This window comes from Sminthopsis crassicaudata, chromosome 2, assembly GCF_048593235.1.
Source record: "Sminthopsis crassicaudata isolate SCR6 chromosome 2, ASM4859323v1, whole genome shotgun sequence".
In the NCBI taxonomy this organism is placed as follows: domain Eukaryota; kingdom Metazoa; phylum Chordata; class Mammalia; order Dasyuromorphia; family Dasyuridae; genus Sminthopsis; species Sminthopsis crassicaudata.
The window spans coordinates 452,065,849-452,082,869 of NC_133618.1; the positions used below are offsets into that span (position 1 = coordinate 452,065,849).

Below are 17,021 nucleotides of genomic sequence, written 5' to 3' on the forward strand. Positions count from 1 at the left end.
ACTCTTATTCATTTCCTACTTGCCTTGTATTGCCTAAGAAGAATAAAATCCAAACTTAGCATAGGATCTTATGACTTGGAGAAAGGACTTTATTTAGGGAGCATATAATACCATCCTTTAGTTTTGTAGATGTGGAAGAAGTGCAGACAGGTTAGGTGACTTAAACATCACACATTTTAGTGAGTAGTGAAGTTGTGGAAGGGTGGCAGGTGGGACCAAAGGCTTATCCTAGCCCATCTTCCTTTCTCTCTCATTGCTTGGGAGCAGGCACAACTATTCCATTAGCTTGCTGACTTCTCAAGAGCCTCAGGAAATCCAGCAAAGTTTCAAGACTACAAGATTGATTGAAGGAGCTGAGGTGAAAGGGAGTTACTGTACCATGGACTCTGGAATGTAAAGAATGTGATTGTTCCAAGGCTGTGCCCAGGGTGTGTCGGTCTCAGAACTATACTTTGAGCCTTCTGAAGTTTTTAAAGGGATCACTCATCTCTGTTCAGCCTGTCCAAGACCTCTCCTGGCCTTTACATAGCTATCTATTGTTTTCTCTATATTCTTGTTTCCACTTCCAACTTAAAGGGAGGGGATTGAACTGGGCCCTAACTACTCTGTGACCCAGCCCTGGAAATCTACTCTGTAAATGAACTCCTTTGGGGATAATGATTAAATAGTTCCTGTTGGTTGTGCAGCTTGCCCTCCTGCTTAGCTTGTCTTTTGGGGCAAATATTTGTTCAGCTGATTACAGGAGGAACAGGATTCCTTTGCCTCAGATATATCCTCTGTGGCAACTTCTGGTGGGGAATGTGTACCATTTCCTTCCGACCCTTGTCCTATTGTGACATTGCCCCATGGGTTGTACCACTTAGAGCCAATCAGCAGCCAGGGAAAGATCACCTGGATCTCTGCTTGTACAGAGCTCTGTCTAGGCTTCTCCTCGGGGTATATAAGTTACCAAGAATAAAATCTATATGGGGGAACGAAAGGGAAGGAAATGAGCAAGTTCCAACTATATACTAGGCACTGTGCTAAACAGGCAGTCAGTATGCAGTTATTAAGCACATACTGTGTGACAATACTGTGCTAAGTATCAGGCGTTATGTTCTTTCAATATGCTACCTTAGATTTAGGGCCCAAAGGCATTGAGAAAGCTGGATGGTCCCCCTCTGCAGAAACATCAAACAATGTTTGTATTGTTTCTTCCCTTTTTTTCTCTTCCCTTGAAATGGGAACTACTGTTTATTATAATTAGTTAGTATATTGTATTGAACCCTTGCTTGATACCTCAGATGTTATTTCCATGAGAAAGGGGATGGGTGAGTTAAATTATTTTAGCATCATTTCTCATTTTTTGCAGTAAGAAGTTAACTGAAGGAAGATGAGTTGATTACTCAGATCATCCACAATTTTCAGGCCTGGACAAAGAATATTCATACGTTTGCCTTCCTAGATAATCATTCTCTCTTAGGTTATCATAGATCAGTCAAGGTGACATAAACCTATTTTTCCTACCAGTCTTGAAGGCTGAAGTTGACTATAAGTTTACTTGAGCTCTGGAGATCTATTCTTTAGGGTGCTAAAAGGAATTTCAGAAGTCATCTAGTTAATACTTTTTTTTTTTTTCCACAGATGAGGAAACTAAGACTTAAAGAGGTAAATTGGCCATTCAGGTAATAAGTAGCAGAGTTAGGATCCAGTCTGGTCCTCTGACACCAAAGCTAATGTTCATTTCACTTTGCCTAGCATGAAAACTAAAATCTTACCAAGATTTGTACTAAAATTGCTTCACTGAGAAGCCACTGTGCTAATCTTTATACTCTAGGCCTTTACAATTGGTAAGGACCCTAGAGATCTTATAGTGCAGTCTCATTTTAAAAGACATTGATGCTCTAAGATAGGAAGCAAATTTGCCTGAGGTCACACAGTAAGTGTCAGAATAGGGGAAACAAACCTGGGTCTCTTAACTCCCAGTGCACTTTTCATCCCACCATTGTACCTTTGCTGAATAGTAGTATATTTTACTGATCCATCCAATCTTGGTCTTGACATCAGGGTGTTGAGCCCTAGGTAGGGAAGAAGGGTAAACCTCAAGTAAAATCCCTCTGTAAAAGATCTTCCTTTTCCATGGGCACACAATCCTGGCCTTCTAGGAAACTGCAGAATTCAAGAACACTTGAAGTTCGAGAGTTTATTTGAGAGTTATAATTTAGATGATGGTTGAGATTTCTGCTTAGCTAGCTACTACCTCTAATAATGTCTTGAATAAATAATTTTTAGGTAGGATTTGAACTGGGATGGACTTTAGAGATCATTTAGGCCAATCCCTAGGTCAGATGAAAAGACTCTAATAATGTCTTGAATAAATAATTTTTAGGTAGGATTTGAAGTGGGATGGACTTTAGAGATCATTTAGGCCAATCCCTAGGTCAGATGAAAAGAGACTAATAATGTCTTGAATAAATAATTTTTAGGTAGGATTTGAACTGGGATGGACTTTAGAGATCATTTAGGCCAATCCCTAGGTCAGATGAAAATACTGAAGTCCAAAAGAGGTTGTGACTTGCCCAAACCCCAACAGACAGTAAAGAATGAACCTAAAATTTAAACCCAAATCTTTGACTAACTTGTTTTTTCTGTTGTTGTGCTCTGCATCTCTGTGCCTCATTTTCCTCATGTAAAATCAAGAGAATTCCATGAGGTGATCTTTAAGTTGTTTTTGGCTTTAGAACCTATAATGTTTGCATTATGGGTCAGGAAGAGCCCAGAGCCTTGCTGCTAATAATATTCTGTCTAACTCAGGAAGGATGAGGAGTAGTGTTAATTTTCAGAGTTGGTTATGCTCTCATTTGAACTTTTTTTTTTTCCTAAAATTTCACCCCTTATAATTGGCAAAAATTAACTGGGAGTTCTGTCTGTGCAGGAGGTTGTGGGGATAGGTATGAGGAGATAGTGAGGAAGAATGTTCAGTTTATTTCCATGTAATTGTGACTGGGTCAGGAGGTGGATGGGCCAAGAATTGAGATTTTGGATTCCTCAGGTTCTATTCTTAGCCATTCTATCTGCTTGGTTTATAACTTAAGTGAAATGTTGAAACTCTAGTTGCTTTCTTCTCCCTGTAAATGGGATAATATGTAGCATCTAGGGCAGAGAGAAGACTCCAATAAATGGGTGTAGATTAAAGGGTAATGCCTCTGCATTAATTATGGAGTAAGATCCTTTCTTCCTACAGAATTGGCTGTCCTGCTTCCCCAAAGCAAGTTTCACACTTTTAAGTGATTACTCATGAAGCAAATTGAGTCATTGCTGTATATGCCCCAGTACCAGTGATTAAGTCAAGATCTGAGTCTTGGAAGAAGGGGACAACAAGATGACAATCTAGGGAAACTTAAGATCTTCTAAGAAGAGATTCTTGGGGGCATTCTTCAGCATAACAGACTTTTGTGAAACCAAGGTGGGTGTAGTTGCTAGACTTGGAATCAAAATACCTGGGTTCTAGACTCATTACTGAGAGAATAGGTTTATGACCTTCTGTGAGAAATCTGAGGTAGATTTCTTATCTGTAAAAAGGAGATAAACCTGATCAGTTATATTGTTATCTCTCACCAGGCTGTTGTGAAGAAAGAGTTTATAAATTATAAAGTTCTATGTAAATGCAAGTGATTTTTACTGTTTTGGATGGAGAAATTAGAACCTTGCCCTTGGGCTTCTTGGCTTTGTGGTCTCTCAGTTCCTGTAGACTTCCCTCCTTTAGTGCTACCATACAAACTCTTTTGCATTTCTTGGCAGCTGTTGGTAATTTTGTGGTTTTCTCAGGGAAACCCCATCAGAAACCCCAAACCTGGAAATTTTGAACATCTCATTCAGGTTTTATGATGGAGGCGGAAGTGTTACTGGTGCTTCCCCATTGACTGCCAGGCTTGCTGGGCATTTACTTTTAGGAGATTTCTTTAAAACTCTATTAGCATCACAGGATTTTCTGAACTCCACAAAGCCCCCACAGCAACTAGTTTATCAGGTGGGCACTTCCTAAATATCTTTGGAGAATCTTTGAAAAAAAGTTTTCTAGGGATTCTCCAAAGGAATTGGTAAGTATCACTTCTTTGGGTTGGACTGTCAGCAGATTGATTTAGATGACTAATTTTTCCTGCCACCTTCTTCCCACTCTTTCTCTTACTCCAAATTATGTACCAGTACCAGTATGTTTTAAGAATCCTCCTTCAATGGTATTTATTGCCTGTTGTATTTCCCTATAGGGAGTTTCTTCAAACAATTGGGTAGATTTTGGGGTGATTTCCAGTGAACTATTGTTCTGCAGAAACAAAACTGTTATCCTTGAGTGGTCTACCTCATGAAAATCAGTATCATCACTACTAATCAATAAACATTTATTAACCTCTCACAGTGTACTAAGCATTATGCTAAGCTCCTAAAAATAGGCCAAAAACAGTCCCTGCCTTCAAGGAAATCACAATCTAATACCCACAAACATGATCCCAGCTAAATTATGGAAGGAATTTTTTACTTCTGACTTAGACTTTCTCTCCAGTCTAACCTGTCTTCTTCTTACTCCTAGCTTGCAGGAAAGCTAGCCCATCTTACAGCAGTCCCACTAGGTGGATGAACCTCCTTTTTGTAATGTAATGTGTAAGAGTAGGAAAGATCATTTTGACCTGTCATAGGTTCCAGGGTCTGGTACTCAATTTTTCAGGTTCTGAAACTAATTTTTATCTTTTTTCCCAGGGATGATCAGAATTGATTCAGTTTAGTTCACTAGCTTACAAAAAACTTTTTAATTAAAAAAATACATACTCATTTCTATTGATGGGTACAGTTGACCAAAGAACTCATGCTTAAAAATTCCTCTTGCTTATGGAAAGTTCACTTAGGAAACAAAATAACTAATCACAGAAGGAGCCTTGATTAACAAAGTAGATGATAGAAAGTTGGATATTCTTTTTGTTGGATTTTTAAAAATTTCTTGTTAGTTTTTGTTTTTATATTACCAATTTCTCAATATTGGTCACCCTTCTTTCCCCCCCCCATTTTTAAAATAAATTTTTTTTTAAAGAGAAAACAATTGGGGAAGTTCAACAAAAACTGTCATAAAAATCTGATACTCAGACTCAGTCCTCATAATTGTACCTTTCTTCAAAGAAGGGAGGGGCAGGATTTCTCATATCTCTTCCTTGGGCTCTGATTTGATCATTATGATTTCAAAGCCCTAGTGTTGTTCTTTCCATTTACCATTGTTGTCGTTGTGTATATTATTTTCCTGGTTTTGCTTAATTTGTTGCTATTGTTCAGTCATGCCCAATTCTTCATGATCCCATCTGAGATTTTCCTGACAAAGATACTGGAGTGGTTTGCCATTTCCTTCTCCAGCTTGTTTCATGAGTAATTGAAGCAAACAGGGTGAAGTGACTTGCCCAGGGTCACACAGCTAGTAAGTGTCTTGATTTGAACCCATGAAGATGAGCCTTCCTGATTCCAAGCCTACTGCTTTATCCACCATGCCACCTAGCTGCTTACTTTATATCAATTCAATATAGTTCTTTGCTTCTCTGAAAATTTCATAGTCATCATTTTTTCTATGCATCAATATTCCATTACACATGTGTATCCACAAATACTTTTTTATCCATTACCTAGCTGATTAGCTTCTGATTTGTTTGCTAACTACCAAAAGCACTGTAATGAATATTTGCTATAAATATGACCTTTATTTTTTACAATTAACTTTTTTAGTATTTGACTAGTATTGGTGTTTCAGGATCAAAAGAATATTTTAGTTAAAAATTATACTATATTCATAATAATTCAAAATTGCTTTCCAGAATGGTTGGATCAGTTCACATTCTACTAAAATGCTATGACTGTGCCTGTCTACTGCTTTTCCTGAAATTGGATATTCTTTCCATGTTTTTATTAAACTAGTGTGGCTTAACCAGTTGAACTGTTCAGCATTTTATTTCTAACAGTACTGACTGAAAAGAATTATCTTTAGGATAGTGCTGGAGATAGCAACACAGTCTTCATAATCTTCTTAGATTTCATGCCTGTCACTCATCCTGTGGTATTTTTCATTACTCTGTTTTGTATGGGGCTGATAGTGGGTACTTAGCAAACTCATACTAAGCACTGACTAACACAGAACATTATATGACTTTTTAAAATAAATTTATATTATGTTTTCTATTAATTCAGAAGAAACAAATTAATCTCATAAATAAACTGATCCTAAGTTACAGTGCAAGGGAAGAGTACAACTAATTTTTTCATTATATATTGAGACAACATAAGTGTGGAAAAGAATTCTCTGAACCAGAAGCCAGCAGGTTCTAGTCCTTGATATAATCAGCTCACTGTTTGTGATTTTGTCAAATCATTAAATTCTAAAGACTTGAGGGAATTGGATGAGACCTTTAAGGTTATTCCAGGCTTAAACTTCATAGGTGTGATTCTTGAAATTTCTTTTTCAGAGAGGACAACTTTCTTGACTTTGTCCCCAGATTATAGGTGTATCTTGCTTCTTTGGACTTAGAACTTCTATCCATTGCCAGTGCTGTGGATTATCAGGCCAGGATCAAATCTTGATTTTATCTGTCATTCCAATAGGAAAGTGGGCTCATTGCATAATGCCCTTGCTGGCTGACTACAGAATGGGAGGGTTTTTTCTGAAGCCTGTCAGGAAATACCATTGCAATGACTTCCATAACCACTTTCCTGTCCCAGCTAAATGGCAGAATTCCTTCTGACGAGAAAGTGGAAATTGAAAAGTAGTCCCTTGAACATCACTCTCTCTTTTGAACACTTAGTACTTTTTCCCCTCACATCCCCCCAGTTGTTTCCTCCTAGCCCAAGGATTCTCTGTCCCCTCTGCTTTTCCCTTCTGGTCTATGCATGGTCTTATTTGTTTCTTTTTCTTTATATTCTATTGGCAGAGGCTGTGTTATATTCACTATGTACCATCACACCAAGCAGAAAACTTTGTAAAGTTATTGCTCAATGTATGTTTGTTGAATGACTAATGAGCCAGAGAATGAACTCGCCTCTGTCCTTTCAATTCTTTTGAAAAAAGTTCTAGCTGAAACCTTTGTGTCAGAGGCCCCTCACCACATTGCAATGTGGTTCAGTATTCCTGGATTCTCTTTGGTTCTGTCACTCAGAAGATTCCAGCTTGTACTGTGCTAATCCAAGGGAGTTACTTGTGCCATTTGTATCTCCCTAAATCATCCACTAATCAGTCATCCAAAGGAACTGTTAATGGACCACCTAAGGATTACATTTGAAAGATAAAAATTTTGACTCAGGAGACCAGAGGGCAAAGAAAGAGATAAAAACTTAGTCTGCTGAGGTTCTCCCAACTCCCCCCCCCCCCCCCCAGAATGGGTCAGAAAGCTGAGTGAAGTAGTTCTTTTGTTGGATAGCTAATGGATGATGGCAAATTATACTGCTATGGACTTTGTTAGAATTTACATTGTTCTCAGATTCTTTGATCTATTTGAAGAGAAACTCACTTTCCCAACCTACCCCTATATGTTTTTGTTCAATGTAGATCAGGAATGCTGTTCAGAAATATAGTATTCCTTCCAAAGAATCCGGTTCTCTTTTCTCTTCCCTAATGTTGACCTCTGCACTGATTCCATTGAAACTTAGAAACTTAAGAGAGTCCCCAGATATCTCATTTTCTTTCCAGTAGGTCCTTGGTTCTAGAGTGTCTACCCTTTTTGTTAACTGAAAACTTGCTAACAATCTGAGGATAGATTGGGGTGAGTTTATGGGGTAGAAATGCCACCAATATAATTTTACAGAATGCCGTGTGTTTTTCACTACATTTGTTCAGCTTTGGTTAATAGCTCTGATATTGTCAATCTGCAAGGGCAGTCTTATGCTTAAAAACTTTTTCACATTTCTGAGCTGTTGTGACTTTATCTTACATTACTCCCTACCTCCATTACTTCAGAGCCATTCAGAGAGTTTACAGGTATCATCAGATATCAGCATCTGCAAGAGAAAATATAAAGATATCATTTCAGGTTGTATCAAGTACCTGCTCAATTCAAGTATGGAATAATACAGTGATTAGGAGAGGAGGAGGATGGTGCCTCCCAAAGTAATAGAAAAGTTAGGAAGAAGGGGAAAATTATGAATTCAGCTTGGGGCATGTTGAGTTTAAGATGTTTATTGAACATCCAGTTCCAGATGTCTGCTAGGCAATTAAGAAATGTGACTGAAGGTTAAGAGAGACGTTAAGGCTGAATAAGTAGAAGACAATTATCAGCATAGAGAATCAAATCCATGGGAGCTGGTGAGATCAAGTAAAATAGTATGGAGGGAAAAGAATAGAGGGAAAGAGCCCTATGTGACAGCCATGGTTAGTTAATGTGACCTGGATGAAGATCCAGGAAAAGAAACCGAGAAGGAGCAGTAAAATGGGTTTTATCAGTTTGGGCTACAGGTTCAATTTAATTAATCACATATGTAGTAAGCCTTTCCATAACATTGTTCTAGGTAGGTGTAGAGGCCAACTAAGTAATACATTGGAGAGAATGCTCAGCCTAGAGTTCAGGATACTTAGACTAGTTGTTTAGTCTAAGATACTTAGATACTTAACTAATTGTGTAAGTAAGTGACCCTGGGCTAGTCACTTCACCTTGTTTGTCTCTGTTTCTTCATCTCGAAAATGAGCTGGAGAAGGAAATGGCAAACCACCCCAGTGTCTTTGCCAAGAAAACCCCAAATGGGATCATGAAGAATCAGATACAAATGAAAAATGAACAAAAGATAGGTGTCATGTGGACTCTAAAAGAAGTTTAATATTCAGTCATTACACCAAATTCTTAATAATCAATTTAGAGACTGTATGTTGTTCGTGTTGATGTATAACATGATTAAAAGGCAAATATAATAAATGTAATAAAGAGTCCCAAGTACTTAAGGAATTTAGGAATGGCAAAGGTCCATGTGCTGGGTTGAAGTAGTCAGAGAAGGAAGAGAATCAACTTGAGGTCCTGATTCTTTATTTTTATTTTATTTTTCCCAAAAATAAATAAGACAGAAACACAGCCCTCATAGAGTTTAATGCATTTATATATATATAATGTGAGGTGAAGACAATGAGGATGTATGACAATGAGAATGGCGTATCTAAGAAATCTCTTAAGTGTGACATGAATTAGCCTTTAAAGGATAGAAAGGAATTTAAAAGAAAGAAAAAAGGATATTACAAGTATAGTTAAAGTGAGTCATGATACAAAGGAAAGAAGGCAATGGTTTTGGGGTTTTTTTAATTAAAGTTTTTTATTTTTAAAACATATACATGGATAATTTTCCAACATTAACTCTTGCAAAACCTTGTGTTCCAAATTTCCCCCCCCTTCTCTCCACCTTCTCCTGTAGATGGCAAGTAATCCAACGTGTTAAACATGTTCAAAAAAATGTTAAATCCAATATACGCATATATTTATATAATTATCATGCTGTACAAGGAAAATCAGACCAAAAAAGTAAAAAAAAAAAATGAAAAAGAAAACAAAATGCAAGCAAACAACAAAAAAGAATGAAAATGTTATCTTGTGATCCACCCTCAGTTCCCATAGTCCTCTCTCTGGGTACAGATAGCTCTCTCTATTACAGGTCTATTGGAAGTGGCCTGAGTCATCTTATTGTTGAAATGAGTCATGTCCATCAGAATTGATCATCTTATAATTTTGTTGCCATGTACAATGTTCTTTTGGTTCTGCTCATTTCACTCATCATCAATTCATGTAAATCTCTCCAGGCTTCTCTGAAATCACCCTGCTGATTATTTCTTATAGAACAATAATATTCCATAACCTTCATATACCATAATTTATTCAGCCATTCTCCGATTGATGGGCATCCACTCAGTTTCCAATTTCTGGCCACTACAAAAAGAGCTGCCACAAACATTCTTGCACATATAGGTCCTTTTCCCTCCTTTAATATCTCTTTGGGATATAAACCCAGTAGTGATACTTCTGGATCAAAGGGTATACACAGTTTGATAACTTTTTGAGCATAGTTCCAAACTGCTCTCCAGAATGGTTGGATCCATTCACAGTTCCACCAACAATGTATCAGTGTCCCAGTTTTCCCACATCCCCTCCAACATTTGTCATTATCTTTTCCTATCATTTTAGCCAATTTGAGAGGTGTAGTAGTATCAGAGTTGTCTTAATTTGCATTAATCTCTGACCACTAGTAATTTAGAGCATCTTTTCATATGACTAGAAAGAAATTCAATTTCTTCTTCTGAAAAATTGTTCATATCCTTTGGCCATTTATCAGAGAATGGCTTGAATTCTTATAAATTTGATTCAGTTCTCTATATATTTTAGAAATGAGGCCTTTATCAACCTTTGAATGTAAAAATGTTTTCCCTGTTTGCTTCCTTCCTAATCTTGGCTGCACTGGTTTTGTTTGAACAAAAACTTTTTGACTTAATGTAATCAAAATTATCTACTTTGTGTTCAGTATGAACTCCAGTTCTTCTTTGGCCACAAATTCCTGCCTTTTCCACAGATCTGAGAGGTAAACTATCCTATGTTCTTCCAATTTGAAGGCAAAGATTAAGGATAGATCCAGAGAAGAGATAGCCTTCCAGGCATAGGGGAAGAATATAGTGAACTCAGGTGGGAATGATACCTGTAGGGGGAATGAAGAGGTCAGATCCCGGAAGGAACCAAATGCCAAGCTGAAGATTTGGGTTTAAGTCTATAGGTAGGTTTAGCAGTGGAGAAAGAAGTGGGCAGATTTGGTTATTGTTCTGGCATACTTTTGCATTGGAGTCAGCTCAGGGGGAAGAGAGACTCTTACAGCCGGAGGCTTAGAATGAAAAGGCTTCTGTCCAGCTCTGGGTTTCTGGAAGGGAAGCAAACAGAGGCACCTGCAGATCAGGTAGGTCACTTAAGTTGTTATTTCTAGGCCCTTAATCACAGGTGCAGATTCAGAAGCTGGATTGTAGCCCTTTGACAGACTTGGCCAAAGAAGGGTAAACATCACCTGGTTTCCTGCCACCTGTGGTGATGCTAGTAATGGAGCCCTTGGCAATCCCTAAAGTCCCCCAAACTGCTTGCTGCCTTGAGTAAAACAAAACTAGTAATTGGTACCAACTTCTCCATGAATCTCTCCAACTGCAAGTGATTTTCTACTCTGGTTTTTCTGGGATATTTTGCATGAATCTCTCTTTTGTCTCATGATAATATACTACTTCAAATTTCAGCAACACTTTATTTACAAATATTTTTCTTAAAAACAGCCTCATAAGATAGGTAGTGCAAGAATCATTACCTTCATTTTATAAATGAAGAAATATAATGACAGAAATTAAGTTAACTAAGTCATGTTACATTGGTAGGTTCTGAACTAGGTTTTGAAGCCAAGGTCCCCTTATTTTAAAGCTAGTATTCTTTCTACTATACCACCTTGCCTTTTATCACACTTTTGTGTGTGTTTGTGCGCATGCACGAGTGTATGCATGTCATATCCCACCTTATTAGATTGTAAACTCCCTGAAGGCAAGTACTGTGGTTCATTTTCATTTCTACTTTCTTAGCACCGAGTATGATACCTGTCCTATAGGAGGTACATAAGATGTTGAATTGAACCCTAAATTCTAAAGTCTTTGTCTATTACCTTCTCTCTTTGGCTAGCCCAGACCCCTAGGGGTTAAGAAACCACAAGCAGTTTAGATTTTGAAGGGCTCACATAAAGATAACTGTAATTTGCCATACAAGCAAAAACAGTTCCAGCCCATTGATGGTGAGGCAAGCCCATGGGGTAGGGAGAAGAGGGTGGCAACCGTTGACAGCTGGGGGTGTTGAAGAACAGGTGTAGGTTTCAGGAGGGGCAGGGCTTGAAGGGAAGCAAAGAGCTTTGGGGGCCCCTCAAAGTTATACTCCTCCCAGTCCCCCCAGCTGGCTTTTCTAGGAGTCAACTGACCTAGTTACTATGCTTAGAAACAGCCTGCTTGGTTCATTTTAGTCTGTATGCATCTTTACTTTTTTGCATCTTGAAATTCTAAGAAAAGGGTCTTGGAGTCCTGAGAGATCATATTCAGTGGACAGCTAGCCATCTTTCAGAGCACAGGATAAGCCCTAACAGTAGTGGACTTCCTAAAACTGATTTTTTCCTTCCTCTTATCTCTGATTCCCCCCCTGAAGAGATCACAGACACATACCTCCCTCCCAGTACAATTGGTCCCCTCCAGTTCTCTTTAAGGAGAAGCCAACACAGCTGACACATCTTATCCCTTGAGATTTTAACAAAAGGACTCCTACTACCTTAAGGATGATAACAGCTTTTGCCTTGACTTCAGCAAGCTGTGAGAGGTTATTGAATGACCCAGTGTCAATGGCACTGGACTTCAAGTCAGGAAGACTTGGATTTTTATCCCTAAGAAAGTCACTTAACTTCTTGGAGCCTTAATTTCTCTACCTATAAAATGAGGGAATTGGACTTGACATCCAAGGATCCTTCCAGCTTAAAAAGATGATCATTTTTTAGTGTAACGGGGGCCTATATCTCATGGACTGCTATTAGTCCCCTCTTTTCAAATTATCTGTCTCCCGAATTCTGCTGAGGAAGACTTGCTACTGTTCAAGTTCATAATAGATGGTATTTGCTAATTCCAGGCAATCAACAAATGTTTATTAAGTGCATACTTATATGCAGTACACTGTATTTGTCTTTGGGGGAAATAAAAGTTTAGAAAGGACCCAGTCTTTACCCTACTTCTCATGCCAACCTGTTTTCCTCCATCCATTCTTCCCTTTCAGTAGGATATAGTGTAAAGGATATTACTGTATTTAAAAATATGAGTTTAAGGTCCAGATGTCAGTTTATTAGCAAGTTGTTTTCTTTCTCTAAGCTCATCACCTCATCTCTAAAAAGATAAGAATATTTCTAATTTTTGAAAATTAAATAAGGTCAGAGAATTTTATAATTTGAAGGGACCTCAGTGACCAAGTCCAACCCACATATAACCAAAAGGAGTTCCCTCTTTTTTGGACAAAACATGCCCAGTTTCTTCAACTAATAAAATTTTTGACATGATTTTAAGATTGTTAAGCAGTATAGAAATGTATGGTGGTAGATGAAATTTCACTTGGCACTGAGATCCAAGGGAAAAAAAAAAAAAGGCTTGTCTTCAAGGAGCCTATAGTTCAGCTGGGAAATTAGACATAATAAATATAATACACATATAAGTACAAAAAAAGGAGTAGAGAGTAATTCTGATTAAGAAAAGTAATTACAAACTTTGGGAATTAGGGAAAGCTTTATTTGAGCTAGGCTTTGAAAAATGAGCATGATATTCCTGATCTAGACAAGCATGAGTAAAGGCACTATAGCTGATAGGCTTTGATGTGTTGGAGGGAGGGGAGAACAGATATCAAGTCTAGTTTGGTTGGAATATAGGCTTTGTGAAGGATGAGTAGAATGAGATAAGGCTGGCAAGGTAAATGTTCTCAACTCTTAGCTCCCTACTTCAAGCTACTATGTTTTGTCTTGTGCCTTCAGCACCCAAAAGAAATTGCTCTCTCTACTTGTGGAATCTCCAAATGCCATGTGGTGACCTTTTATCAGTCTTAGTTCTCTTTCAACTCTGCAGCATTTTATATTGTTGGTTATCCCTCTTTGTTAACACAGTAGTCTACATACAGTAGATGTTTAATTTGGGTTAGATAAATTAATTAACTGATTTTTAAATTCCTTTTATTTGTGGGGCATTGTATTAAATATTTATTGGAGATAAAAAAGTGAAAAATAATGGTCCCTGCCCTCAAGGATGATTTTTGTTTTGTCTCTTTTGGGGAGGAACAGCAGTCTTAATTTCCATAGCAGATTTCTAGTTCAAGGAATAAAGCCAGCTTTGGGTGATTGATATTTAGTTATGGGAAGAGGAGTCTTCCAGTTCATTGCACTGGACTAAGAGTTGCAAGACTGGTGTTTTTGAGTAGAGTTATTTGAGGCAAGTCATGTGGTACCTTTGCATCTGTTTTCCTATTTAAGTCCCTGCTGTACCTACCTTACAGGACTCACAGGGAAGATGAAATGAGCAAATATGAAAGCACAAGAAAGTCTGAAGCATTTTATAAGTATACGATACTGTTATTTCTGTATCTCAGCTATGGACACTGTGAGAGATGAAGTTTCTTTAGATATTGCATGTTGGATTTTAGATTTTCCCACACAGGCCAGCCTGACAAGTGGGAGTCTTGACTCTTATCAATGCTGCCTCCAGATTACATTTTGTAGAGTTGCTTGGCTTTAACTCTGAAAAAAAAAAAAAAAAACCACTTGATTCACCCTAAAAAAAAAATGTAATCTTCTCATATTTCCCAGAGGGAGATAGAATGTCATATGTGTCCACATCAACCAAAAGTCCCAGTGAATGGTCCAAAAATACAATTTTTGGTGTATGTCAGGGGATTCCAGGTCAAATATTGGGAGGAATTAGGGATCTTCAAATACTGGTAAGCAGCAGGTGCAGACAAGAGTGAGGCTGGCAGCCACTCAGTGAAACTGAGAGAGTTGGATAGGAACAGGCAAGAAGCCAGACCAGAGGAAGTTGGTGGAGCACCTGGAGGGGGCATCTCAGATACATGTGGGGGTTGGGGTGGGATTCCATATTAGTATCCCAAGCCATGAAGAGGGAAATCTGGGGACTTCCAGGGCACAGCATCAGAGAACAGAATTTCCCACAGGTTCCTCTTCTGGGAAAGACCCTCCTCTTCCTGCATGAGCCAGTTAGCTGGCCAATATTTTTTGAAGTCAACTAAACATTTATTAAGTACATATAAATGTACCCTGTGCTACACCATGTGGTGAACACTGGGGATACTATAAAGAAATATAGTAATAACTCTACTAGGTGATCACAGTGAGAAAGACAACTTCCATTTAACCAGTGTAGTGTAGTTGAAGAAGCCCTGGGTGTGTAATCAAGAGACTTGTATTCAAAGTTCAGAAACTAGCTTTGGAATCCTGTACAAAGCATTTTTAGCTCTCTAAGATGCCTGGTTTCCTCATCTTTATAATAAGAGGAGAATTACTTTCCAGGGTGGTCCTTAAGTATCATAGTAATAATTACTGCTTTTTAAAAATTACTTTTTCACTGTCAGAAACTTGATTGATTGCTAGAGGTAGAAATAATAAAGATTGAGTATAGGAATATATTCCAGGATACAAATCATAGACTTTTAGAGTTGAACAAAAACATTCCCTATAATTTGACAGATAAGAAACTAAAGCTTGAAAAGGTTAAGTGACTTACCAATGACTGCAGAGGAGTTAGTGATGGGGCTGAAACTCAAACTCAAGTCTTGTGATTCCAAGTCCAATGCCTTTTCACTTATACCATAATTGTTTAATGGAAATGCCCTTCATATGTTTCCTGAGATCCACAGAGACATCAGAAAATCCTTGCTTTAAAGAAAGAAAATGGGGGGAGGCAAAAAGAGAGAATGGGTTAGAGCTAGAACACCTTGGAATAACATTGACTATGATCAGTTCTGAAAGTCCTGTTTTTTTTTATAGCATCAAACGTAGATTGAGGTTTCAGAGCCTACCACCTTTATGTTCCTCAGCTCTAAACTCCAGGGCATAAGCTAGATTCCATGGTTAGGAGTATGACCCCAGATTCCAGTGAGGGCTCCCCAGATGACCCAGAAGCCACACAGTTACCTAGTATCTTTCCACAGACATGTCCAGGCTTAACTACTAGAGCACAGCTTCCTTTTCTCCCCCCCACCCCCAGCTGCTACTTATGATTTTGTGAAAAGTGACATCATAGAGTTGAATCAACATCATGGTACTGCTGAGTAACAGGAGCAGAGAGTAGTTTCTCTTACCCTCTCTCCTCAGAAGTTGGAGAATAGAAAGTCTGCCTAGCCAAGGGGTACATTTATTGGACACAATTCTCCCATCCTAATAACTTTCCTTTTTTTGTAGTGCTTTACAATTTTTGGAACAATTCTCTGAAGTAGGGAATATAGATATTTTTATCTCCATCCCATTTTATTGATGAGAAAACTAAGGCTTAGTGACAGGTAAATGACCTGCCACTGCCTAGGACAGGTATTTGAACCCATATTCTTTGTTTTAAACCATTATATTAATTTCTAAATTTGGAGACAGCCTGAGAAGGCAAGCTCTGCTTGAAAGGTTCTATAAGAGAACAATGGCATAATAGGAGTCCTACACTAGAAAAAAGCCTTATCTTCTATTTCTCCACTGTCACACCATGTTACTACTGTAAGATAAGTTGTAGACAATGTCGACAGTGTCAGACAACTATTAAAACAATGCTCAATTAGCCTCCCTAGTTTTCAGCCTCACTATAAAATGGGATTATAACATTTTGCCTATTTGAAGCAGGGGATTGGACTAGATTGCCTCTTGTGCTGCTCCCTTCTGATTCCAAAAGCTGTAAAGCTTTTATTTTCTTTGGGTCTGTGGGGTGAGATCAATTAATAATCTTCTTGAGCACTTGCTGCATATGAGGTACTCTTTGAAATTTTGAAGTACCACATGTAATTGGTGAAAATTACAAATCCTTGAGGATTTTACATTCCAGTTCCAGAAAATCAGGAGGAAAAATCTGAATGGAGTACTGTGGTCAGGCAAAGCCTCCCACAGGGGATAGGGCTTAAAATAGACTTTTTTTTTTTCTTAATTATAACTTTTTATTGACAGTACATATGCATGGGTAATTTTTTACAACATTATCCCTTGCAGTCACTTCTGTTCCGACTTTTCCCTTCCCTCCCTCCACCCCCTCCCCTAGATGGCAGGCAGTCTTATACATATTAAAAATGTTATAGTATATCTTAGATACAATATATGTGTGCAGAGCTGAACAGTTCTCTTGTTGCACAGGAAGAATTGGATTCAGAAAGTAAAAATAACTTGGGAAGAAAAATAAAAATGCAAACAGTTCACAGTCATTTCCCAGTGTTCTTTCTCTGGGTGTAGCTGATTCTGTCCATCATTGATCAATTGGA

General features: G+C 38.1%; 1 protein-coding gene and 2 long non-coding RNA genes across 8 annotated transcripts in view; 2 read left to right on the forward strand and 1 right to left on the reverse strand.

Moving 5' to 3' along the window:
* BCL2L1 (BCL2 like 1) overlaps positions 1–17,021 on the forward strand; it is a 45,420-nt gene that overhangs the window by 3,197 nt on the left and 25,202 nt on the right. The gene's annotated exons all lie outside the window — the stretch shown is intronic.
* Positions 1–17,021, forward strand: part of LOC141557317 (uncharacterized) — a 36,694-nt gene that overhangs the window by 670 nt on the left and 19,003 nt on the right. The window contains exon 2 of the long non-coding RNA XR_012486762.1: positions 1,624–1,647. This is a non-coding gene — a long non-coding RNA (uncharacterized LOC141557317). The remainder of the gene's footprint in view (positions 1–1,623; positions 1,648–17,021) is intronic.
* LOC141557316 (uncharacterized) lies at positions 72–15,784 on the reverse strand. 2 transcript variants are annotated; one of them, XR_012486760.1, is made up of 5 exons: positions 15,703–15,784; positions 15,293–15,444; positions 7,944–7,998; positions 1,991–2,057; positions 72–353 (listed from the first exon to the last, which is right to left on the reverse strand). It is a non-coding gene; the product is annotated as an uncharacterized LOC141557316 (long non-coding RNA). The 2 variants fall into 2 exon arrangements; XR_012486761.1 differs by lacking the exons at positions 72–353; positions 1,991–2,057; positions 7,944–7,998 and adding an exon at positions 14,094–14,292 and having other exon boundaries at positions 15,703–15,754.